This window comes from Triticum dicoccoides, chromosome 7A (assembly GCF_002162155.2).
Source record: "Triticum dicoccoides isolate Atlit2015 ecotype Zavitan chromosome 7A, WEW_v2.0, whole genome shotgun sequence".
NCBI lineage: Eukaryota > Viridiplantae > Streptophyta > Magnoliopsida > Poales > Poaceae > Triticum > Triticum dicoccoides.
This window is the reverse complement of record NC_041392.1, coordinates 11,183,438-11,194,665: the sequence shown is the minus strand read 5'-3', so window position 1 is coordinate 11,194,665 and position 11,228 is coordinate 11,183,438. Positions and strand designations below refer to the sequence as shown.

General features: G+C 41.7%; 1 pseudogene; it reads right to left on the bottom strand.

Moving 5' to 3' along the window:
• Positions 1-3,180: 3,180 nt before the first annotated feature.
• Positions 3,181-6,796, bottom strand: LOC119332841 (annotated as a pseudogene).
• Between the last annotated feature and the right edge of the window lie 4,432 nt (positions 6,797-11,228).

Sequence of the window (11,228 nt, the reverse complement as noted above, 5' to 3'; positions counted from 1 at the left end):
TTCCGAAAGGCACGGCCGTGACTCTCGCTAAAGCACAACCGTGCCTCTCGCGGAAGAAAAAAACGTGATTCTTGCGAAAGAAAAAAACCGCGTTTTTCGCGCAAAACAAAAATTTGTAATTTTTTTGATCGAAAAGCTAAGGAAGACCGGGGGAAAACCAAAACGTCAAAAAAAAACCGGAAAAAACCGTTTAAAAAACCGAAAACGCGTGCGGAAAAATTAAAAAAAAAACAAAATTTAGAAGAAATGTCCAGAATACGACACATGGCAAATGGCTGAGAGCGCGTCAAGTCACGCTAATCGTTGTGAGGCTCCCGAAGGAGCGCTCGTTAACTAGTTGCTCTCTTCTTACACGCCCCGACGCCAGGGCTCCGTGGAATCCACGACGGCCTAGACCGACGATGAAGAAGGTGAATGTTGATGGGGCTGTGTAAAAGATCCTCAACACAGGGGCCATCGGGGTCGTGTGCCGTGATGAGCAAGGCATGCACGGCGAGAAGAAACGACGCCCCGAATTACGGGCGTGGCTATGTGATGCTTACTATGAGCCACACCGGTGCCTCGCTACAGGGCGTGATGGTGGGGTGGCCCAGTAAGACATGACTCGTCGGGCTAACGACATCTGAATTTCTTTCTTTTTCTCTTTTATATTTGAAATGTATATAGTTCACAAGCTTAAATTTACTTAAGAAAATTTTAAACCAGGAATTTTAAAAAATATTACCCTAATATAATTTTTTAGCACAGTTTTCATAAAAGGTTGATAACTTTCAAAAAAAATGTCGCCAATAAAAAAACAGTTCCAATGTTTCAATGAAATCAATGCAATTAGTTTTTCAAAAATGTGCATACAACTTAAAAGAAATGTTTCGTAACATTAAAAAATATATGTGAAATTTTAGGGAAATATTCCCTCGTTGCAAAAAATATATCATGACAATGTAAAAAAATGATTCACCTAGATTAAAGAAATTTACTTAATTTTCAAGAAACAATCATGTGTGTCCAAAAAATGTCCGTGAATTTTTTCAAAAGTGCTTATATAGTGCAAAAAATGTTCGCCTAGTTTAGAAAAATGAAAGCATGGCCATTAAAATGTAGAACATTTAATTGCAAAAGAACGTTAACATGAATTCATAAATTGTTCAGAACATGTTTTTTTTCAAATGTACATCATGTATTTGAAAAATGTCCAACATGTATCACAAAAATATTTCACGTGTTCTCTAAAAAGTACATTGTTTAGTAAGAAAAATTAGACATGTGTTAAAAACAAATAAAAACCGACAATGAAGCAAAATAGAAAAGAATAACCCAAAGAAAAAACTAAACAATAAAATAAAGAAAAATAAAGCACAACAAGAAAAAATAAATAAAACAACGAAAAATAAGAAGCAAACAAAGAAACACCAAAGAAAACCAAAGTATAACAAAGAAAAACAAAAAAATGAGAAAACAAAGAAAACCAAAGCAAAACGAAGAAAAACAAAGAAAATGAATTTTGTTTTTGAAGAAAATCGGTGAAAAAAATAAAACAAAAGAAAAAGCACGTAGAAAACCGGACCTGAACGAACTTACAGCGCGCAGCGAATAATCCAAACTACTTGGTTGGACTGCTACGAGCAACACATAGCCCTGCCGCCGATTTCACTCCCTGTTTGCAGCGCTTTGCGTCAAGTTGTTGTTGTTCTAGAGTGTAAGCAGATGGCTATGAATTTCACAAATAATAATAATATAAACATTGCTTCCGGGAAGTGGATCAAGTTGCTGATAGTTTAGCTAGATATATCCATTCGATAGCCGATCGTCTGGACTACGGGTGAATTCTACCCCAGATTTTATTTCTCTTCTTCTTGTAAATGATATGACCATTTTATGAGAAATAAAGTCTTTTACCCGTCAAATTTTTGTTGTTGTTGTTGATTCACACAGAGACAACCGACACAGCCAGGCCCATTTTATACAGCATGTACATCACAACCAGTTTTGGGAACCAATCCTGCCTAGGTTTTACCAGGTTTGAAAACCTTCTAGCTGGTTCATGAACTAGTTTAAGTCTGGTTTCTCATTTTTTTTCCTTTTCTTTTCCTCTTTTCATTTTCAAGTTTAAGTTTAGTATTTCAAACATTGTTTCGAAATTTTAAATATTATTCAGATGTTTTTATAAAATTCTTATTTAGAAATTTTGTAAACATTCATGTTTTCAAAAATTATTTAGAATTAAAAAAGTTTACATTCTCCAAAAAAAATTCAAAACAATTTCAGAAATGTCGCGGTGCCGAAATTTCTTCAAAATTTCAAAGAATGTCCCCATTTTCAAAATTGTTTAGGAATTTTAAAAAAAATCACCTTTTCCAGAATTTTTTTCAATTTCTTTCAAAAACTAATTTTTTTTATATTTTTGCAAAATCTTTGAGAATTTCAAAATTTTCTTCACTATTTCTAAAAATGTTCAGGAAAATAAAAAAATAGTAACAATTTTTTTTGTAATCTTAGAAAATTATTTGAATCTTGAAAAAACTGCGAACAATATTTTACGATTTTCTTTTTAGTTCTGCTGCTACCATTAGTTCTTAAATGTTAACATCGCGCTTCTATCATCAGGATTCATCAATTCCAACGGCTAGGAATAGGCGCTCGCCAACGTCACTACGAATGAAGTACTTTTGCAAACTACGGAATTTATTTGACCACTCATCATCTGTATCTTGGTTGGGAAGATTTTTGAATTGGTCCCTTCAATCCGGAAGGGAGGGAGTAATCGTCATTATCCATTTTTAAAGTGTCCAACGGTCGGTTGGGAACAACAAGCACAAGCAGGCTCCATTGTTAAAGTGTCAATGTAGAGCATCCACCGTAGGAATGAACCCATGATGGGGGAAAACATGGAGCCACCGGCCTCCACGAACCAGGTGCCCCCGACAGTGTCGAAGAGCCATTTGAGCACAACAAGCGCGATGAAGCTCCGCTCGAAAAGCGTCCGACCGTTGGATATAGGCCCCACCCTAGGACCATACAGCGAATACAAGAGCATCTGACTACTGAAAAAACCAACACAACGAACTTCACCAAATGGGTAGCTCGACAACGTCCAATAGCTGGATAGATAGAACAGAAAGCCTTTCTTTTCGTAGCCCCGATAAAATGCAACAGACGGCCAGGTAGAGGAAGGGCCGACAATATGAGGATGCCTATTCAGCGCCACCTTGTCATCCTTTCTTTTCAACTCGGCAACATCCGCTCCCTCAGGGCAGCGTCGAAAAACTGAGTAGACACAAAGAGGGCCATCATCTGACACCTCATTCCCCACCCACGACTGTCAGGTATAAAACACGTCAAACGAGGGGCCCTGGCTATGCTCGCTGCCCACGCTTCATAGGGTTGTCGCCGCAGTGAGCGACTGAAGGCGCGATCAGTCGACGGTGTGGAGGGTGCCAGGCAGGTATAGTGGTGCCAGTTGGTGAGGCCTTCGGATATACTTTCATCGAACATGGCTTTCTTGAATGAGCTTCCCATCTGCATTGGTACACAGATAGAAAATTAGCATCTAACTTAGAGAAGTAGTTTGAGAACATCAACAACAATCTGTGATCACACCAATCGTGAACCACAGAAAATGGAAATGTTACCACTTCAATGTACACTTTATAAACATGCTATCTTCTACTTGAGCAACTAGTACATTGTTTAAAATTGGATAGTCACCAAATTAAAATAAATTACCAAAGGTTCCTGAATAAATAAGTTAGTGCGAACCCAATTGAATTTAGCCAACTTCCTTGAGATATGAGAGCATATAGAGGTAGTGTGATGTATCCACAGAGGAGTTGACTGATGACACTGAATGTACATGCATAATATGAGTTCCTGCTTCCTTGAAAGCTCAAAATGCCACAATTGACAAATATTACAGGTTACCTTATCACCAGACGAGTAATAGCATATGCTGGTTTTCCCATAATACATGATTTAAATCCATGTGTTACCTGCAAGGGTTGGTGACTGCTAATTTGAGTTTAATGTTACATTTTTACATATATATAAAGTAAATATAGAGAGCCATAATACCTAGCCAAACAAGTTGTTATGTTCTACTCCCTCCGTTCTAAATTACTTGTCTTGGATTTGTCTAGATACGAATGTATCTAGACTCATTTTAGTGCTAGATACATCCGTATCTAGACAAATCTAAGACAAGTAATTCGGAACGGAGGGAGTAGATGTTTGAGTATTTGATTTTATCAATCCTTTCCTTGGTAAATTACAATGACATATTTTTATATAACAGTGGTCCATCATGTTATTCTTAAGTATTTCCAAAGTCCAGTATATGTTTGGTACGGTGAGAAGGGAATTAGCTTATTGTTCTTACCAGCAGCCAGAAGAAAAATGCAATCTCAAATGCATTTTGGAACAAGATGATATGGATCAATAGAAGGACTAGTTTAGGCCGGTGGAACCAAAACAAATCATCTGAAAGAGCTACAACTAGCTCCCCATCTATTGCAGTATGCTTCTGGGCAACATCGATAGCTAGCTCCGTGATAATATGCTCCAGCTTACTTCCGACCACAAGTAGCAACTGCACGAAATAAAACACGCCTAATATGTTAGTGAATAAAAAATGTATATAGTACATATATTAATTATGAAACTTCTTTTTTTCTTAGAAAAAATAGTTGTATTATTTAAATTAACCAAATTATTAGGTCCAAACAATAGAACTTTGCAGGTGCAAATGCTTTTAAACCCGTTTCTTTTATACAACATTTTCTAAGATACAAGGGAAGCTACCAACATTTTCTAAATAGTATTATTTGTATTGAACTGGTGTTAACAACATAAATGTGCTAGAATTTTAAGATACAAGGGAAGCTACCAGCCAACCAAATATTTCACATCGCTTTCCATGACCTCTAAAGTGATTTTTGATAAATTCTAATTCTTGCACATGTCTGATCATTTGAGGACCTAGAAATTTTGCCCAAGAACACATAATAAGCATTGCTTTACAGCTTAATGGGAAAAATGTTTAGTTAAATTTCTAGAATAGGCAGTGTATGTATACCATTATCGTTGCTTTGCTGGATCTTGTCCTCCCAGTGTTTCCATTTTCTTGTCTGGATGGAACGAACCAAATCTTTATAGAAAGGAAATGTGATAACCCATTTTGAACACAAATTAAGGTTCATATTTTGAATACCTGTGTGATTCCAAGAATAACTGTAACAGCACTGAGAACCACATGGGTAGCTTCTAAGACGAAGATAAATATGTGTAACTGATGGATAGCTTGGATCGAAAGAATTGGAACTTTGCCCTGAGGAATATGAAATCATATATGAATAGTGGGTCATTTTAAGCAGCGCTAGCTTATGAAAGATGAAGGGCAATCATAGGAAAAGGACAATATGCTTCCTACCAACATTCAGAAAATCACAATATTGTAACATAGTTTTTGAGATAAGCTTTGTCAACATCAGCTCAAAATGTCTAAACTCGTTATTTCCTAAAAAATACGTGGATGGCCAAAGTTTAGACATTGCACGTAATTCAAGTTATTTTAATGAATACCAATCATGGTCAACAAAAAAATTAAGGTCAGACAAAAGCCGACAAGCCTCCCGAGATAGGTAGCTTTAATCACTTCCAGTAAATACCGGCTGCATGCCGCCGGTGACTTCCGTCCGGCAAAACAAAAAAAACCTTTTGTTTTTATTTAATTTCATATTAGCTTGTCTTTAAGTAAAATTTTATAAACTTTGTTCTCTCATACTCCCTCCATTCCTTTACATAATGTGTAAAAAAATGTAAAAGTCAAACGAGTGCATGTTTGATCAAGTTTTTAGAAAAATCTATCAATATCCACAACACCAAATTTGTATCATTTCATCCATCATGAAAATTTGTTTCATATTTTATCTATTAGGCATTGCAGATGTTGACATTTTACTCTATAATCTTGGTCAAACATTCAAATGGTTGAGTTGCATGAAAATCGATACACCTTATATTCTAAAACGATGGGAGTATATTTAATTCTACGATATCAAATCAATACCATTAAATTCATCACCAATTAAATATATTTTCACGACATATATACTTCTTATAAGTGTTTGTATCGTTTTCTATAAACTCGGTCAAACTTATGACAAAACTAATATTCAGAGTAATAAATAAAAGCAGAGGTAGTACCTTATTGAGGCAGTACTCACTGGAGGTGCCTCCTCGTGCTGCCCACCACACCAGTGAACACGGTAGCGGCAAAGTGCCGCGCAACCTTGGTGGCACCGGCGCCGGCGCGCGGGCACGGCAGGAGGTGGTGCATCAGGCTCTCCCGGACGCATATCTTCTGCATGGCGCCCTGGAACACGGTGAGCAGTAGGGAGATGAAGCCCAGCAGCATCAGCTCTGCAACCGACCGAATCAACCGGCGTCAGGACTTAGGACTGGAAGGCAGAGAGCATGGCAATGGTGGTTGGGAACCAAGCAATTGCGTACCTTCTTTGAGCTTGAGCAGGGCCTCGTACAGCGGCTTGCGGCGGCCTTTTGTGAGCCTCTGTTTATATACACGCAAAAGTGGTTCAAACGGTTTAGCTACCTTGCATGTTGGTGATGGATGCATGAAGCTCAATTAATGGTGGACGATGCAGACCTTGCCGAGGCGGTGGAGCAGGCGCTCGAAGAGCAGGGAGATGAGGACGATGAGGGAGCACACGGACGCGACGATCCACGTCGGCGTGTGCTCCAGCGTTATCTCCACCGCCCCGCCGCCGCTGGCTCCTCCGGCCATGGCAGCCAAAGCTCAGCAGGTTGCCCGGTCAGACCCAAGGGGACGCTGTTCTTCGCCGGCAATGTCAGAAGGGGACGCCATTCGTGCTCATACATATATGATGGCCCGTCTTAAACTTTGACTTGAACATTAGATAGACGAAGGGACGGTCTCTCACAAAAAACCAACGTCATGAAATATCTTGAGACCTTCCTACCTTCTATCTATCTTGTGGCTGGCCGCTGATATCTTGAAACCGGTGTGCTGTGCCCTTCCCATGGGGCTAACCTGCGGGTAGTATGATGACGACAGGGACAACGACGCAGCGAGAAAGAAAGACATGGACCAAGCCTGCCTCTAACGGTCCAAAACAAGGTGAATCTGGTGAAGAGCATTCTGCCTCTGACGTGCGTTCAATATCTATCAAAGCTTAACAGTAGACCATAGACGAGCTACGTCTGTATTTTATTATTATCCCGGTCAGCATCTTATCTGCTCCAATTAAACAAGAGCTTTTTTACGGTACCCTGATACTCCCAAGGCAGGGGTAGGAGTACCAGTTAAATCTAACCCTTCATTCAAAAGGGCACTTTAGACTTTTTGTCTCGCTGTGTAAGTTTTGTCTTTATATCTGGATCTAACTCCCTCCTGATGAGCCGCTCGAGCATTATCTCCCGCCTCCATGATCGAGCGACCTTGCACGGCCATGGCTGCCTCTTCCCGTTGGCCCCGTTGCATGCAACACATGCATGTAAACTTAATTTCAACCTTTGGTCGCCAGCGAGGCCCCTCTGATGTCTGCCTGATCTTAGATTTCCACCAATTCATACTTCTCTTCCCTGAGCAATTATGAATCAAGGTTAACCGCATTGCTTTTCTTTCTTTTATTTCATTTTTTGAACCGGGCATTACCCCTTTCTATTACTGCAACATAACGGAAATACAACAGTCCAAAGAGGGAGAAAAGGGGAAGCGAGTTCAACGCATCGCCAGGAAACCCACTGTGAACACTCGCCATCGAGATTACTCACTGTGGGGCGAAAACCCGACGACACCATACTTCTACAACTAGGAACCAGGGCCAGTCAGCCCCAAAAGAGCACAAAACACAAGCTCGCGACAGTCGAGCAGCATAAGTTTTGAGGCCCGCGCAGGGGAGAGCAACTCAAACATCAAGCTAAACCACAGGGATGCATCTCCAGCAGAATCAACAGGCCGCCTCTTCATGGCTCGCAGCACAAATCCTCATCATCATTGATGCATTCTCCTTCAGCATCTTCGCCCCGTCCCTCATGGCAGTCGCCTCATCTTGCTTCATCATTCCTGCCCAGTAGCAAATTAAGGCACAAGCAGAGAAGGTACATTCAAACGGGTTTGTAAGTGGTTTGAATTCAAAAGTAGCCCTGTTGCGACACGACCAGATCGCCCAGCACACAGCAGCGATCCCTGCTGTATAGAATTTTTTCCCTCCAGGTAAGAATGTAAAACACCACGAATAGGCCTGCCAAATATTATCAGGGCACAAAGCAGTGCCAAACATGCATGCCACTGTCCTCCAGGTTATCCTGGCAACAGGGCAAGTAAAGAACAAGTGCTGTGCGGTCTCTCTTCCTCCGCAAAAAGAACATTTTGGATTCCCTTTCCAACCTTGATGTTTCATAACATCCCTAGTCAGGACAACATCCTAAAAAAGTTGCCACAAGAATATTTGAATTTTGAGAGAGATTCTGGCACTCCGTATCCATCTGTAGTCGCATCCAGCAACATTCTTTTCCAGGAACGAGTAAACAGATTTGGTGGTAAAAGAGGTTCTCCCACCCAGGCCCCATTTGATCACATCAGTAGCATCCGAAACACATGCTTCTCTAGCCATTTTCCCCACAACACCCCATTGGTCATTAAGCTCACTATTCAACCTCCTTGTAAAGAATGAGGAGGGATTAGCATTTAGGCATTTATCAAAAGTGCACTCAGGATAATTGCAGGTAGAGAAAAGACGAGGAAACTGCACAGCTAGAGGGATATTCTCCCCAATGGGGTCAACCCATAATCTAGCAATGTTTCCAGACTGCACAATCACTCTCCTCCCTGCCATATAAAGATATTTCACCTTCATGATAGCTTTCCAGGATGGTGAGTCATTGCACTTCATTTTAATGTCAGCCACAGTAGCCCTACTGAAATATTTAGCTTTCACAATATCCTGTCATAAGCCAGATTTAGTTTCTAACTTCCACCACCATTTAGTAAGCAGGCTGAGGTTCTGCTTATGTAAATCTTTCACACCCAGCCCTCCTTTATTCTTGGATCTACAAATTCTAGTCCACTTAACAAGGTAGTACCATTTCTTATTCTGGGTCACATGCCAAAAGAATTTTTTTCTACACTTGTCAATCCTGGCAAGTATAGTTTTAGATAAAAGGAACATGTACATATAGTAGAAAGCAATGCTAGAAATATTCGCATTAAGCAGCGTCAAGTGTCCTCCAGATGAGGCATTGCCCCCCAGGCCAGAGTCACATCTCTTAATAAATCTGGACTCTAAAAAGTCCCAGTCAGCTACTCGCAAAGAAGAAAAGGTCACTGGCACCCCAAGATATTTCATGGGAAAGTGCCCTATTTGACAATCAAAAACATCAGCATATGCTTTAAGTATATCATCATCCCCCCTACACACAGGATCTGACTTTTCTGGAAATTGATTTTGAGCCCAGACATGAGCTCAAAAATGTATAACAACAACTTCATGTTCACAGCTTTATCCAGATCATGATCTATGCACAAGACTGTATCATCTGCATATTGCAATATGGCCACTCCATTTTCAACAAGATTCGGAGCGAGTCCAACAACTAGATTATTTTTCTGCGCCTGCAGGACCATTTTGTTGGAAATATGCCCTAGAGGCAATAATAAAATGATTATTATATTTCCTTGTTCATGATAATTGTCTATTATTCATGCTATAATTGTATTATCCGGAAATCGTAATACATGTGTGAATACATAGACCACAATGTGTCCCTAGTGAGCCTCTAGTTGACTAGCTCGTTGATCAACAGATAGTCATGGTTTCCTGGCTATGGACATGGGGATGTCATTGATAACCGGATCACATCATTAGGAGAATGATGTCATGGACAAGACCCAAACCTAAGCATAGCACAAAGATCGTGTAAGTTCGTTTTGTGAGAGCTTTTCTAATGTCAAGTATCATTTCCTTAGACCATGAGATTGTGCAACTCCCGGATACCGTAGGAGTGCTTTGGGTGTATCAAACGTCACAACTTAACTGGGTGGCTATAAAGGTGCACTACGGGTATCTCCGAAAGTATCTGTTGGGTTGGCACGAATCGAGACTGGGATTTGTCACTCCGTATGACGGAGAGGTATCTCTGGGCCCACTCGGTAATGCATCATCATAATGAGCTCAATGTGACCAAGGGGTTGGTCACGGGATCATGCATTAAGGTACGAGTAAAGTGACTTGCCGGTAACGAGATTGAACAAGGTATTGGGATACCGACGATCGAGTCTCGGGCAAGTAATGTACCGATTGACAAAGGGAATTGAATACGGGATTGATTAAGTCCTCGACATCGTGGTTCATCCGATGAGATCATCGAGGAGCATGTGGGAGCCAACATGGGTATCCAGATCCCGATGTTGGTTATTGACCCGAGAGGCGTCTCGGTCATGTCTGCGTGTCTCCCGAACCCGTAGGGTCTACACACTTAAGGTTCGGTGACGCTAGGGTTGTAGAGATATTAGTATGCAGTAACCCTAAAGTTGTTCGGAGTCCCGGATGAGATCCCGGACGTCACGAGGAGTTCCGGAATGGTCCGGAGGTAAAGATTTATATATAGGAAGTCTAGTTTCGGCCAGCGGGAAGGTTTCGAGGGTTACCGGTATTGTACCGGGACCACCGGAAGGGTCCCGGGGGTCCACCGGATGGGGCCACCTATCCCGGAGGGCCCCATGGGCTGAAGTGGCGTGGGAACCAGCCCCTGACGGGCTGGTGCATCCCACCCAAGGGCCCAAGGCGCCTAGGGTTGGAAACCCTAGGGGGTCGTTGCCTCCCGAGGGGGCATGCGCCCCCTGGTTAGAAACCCTAAGGGGGCCGTTGCCCCCAGGGGCCGCCGCCCCCCCCTTTTAGATGGTATCTCCAAGGGGGCATGCGCCCCCCTAGCCCCTATATATAGTGGAAGGGAGGGAGGGCAGCCGCACCTTGCTCTTGGCGACTCCCTCTGTTGGGGAACGTAGTAATTTCAAAATTTTCCTACGCACACGCAAGATCATGATGATGCACAACAACGAGAGGGGAGAGTGTTGTCTACGTACCCATGCAGACCGACTGCAGAAGCGTTGACACAACATAGAGGAAGTAGTCGTACGTCTTCCCGATCCGACCGATCCAAGCACCGTTACTCCGGCACCTCCGAGTTCTTAGCAG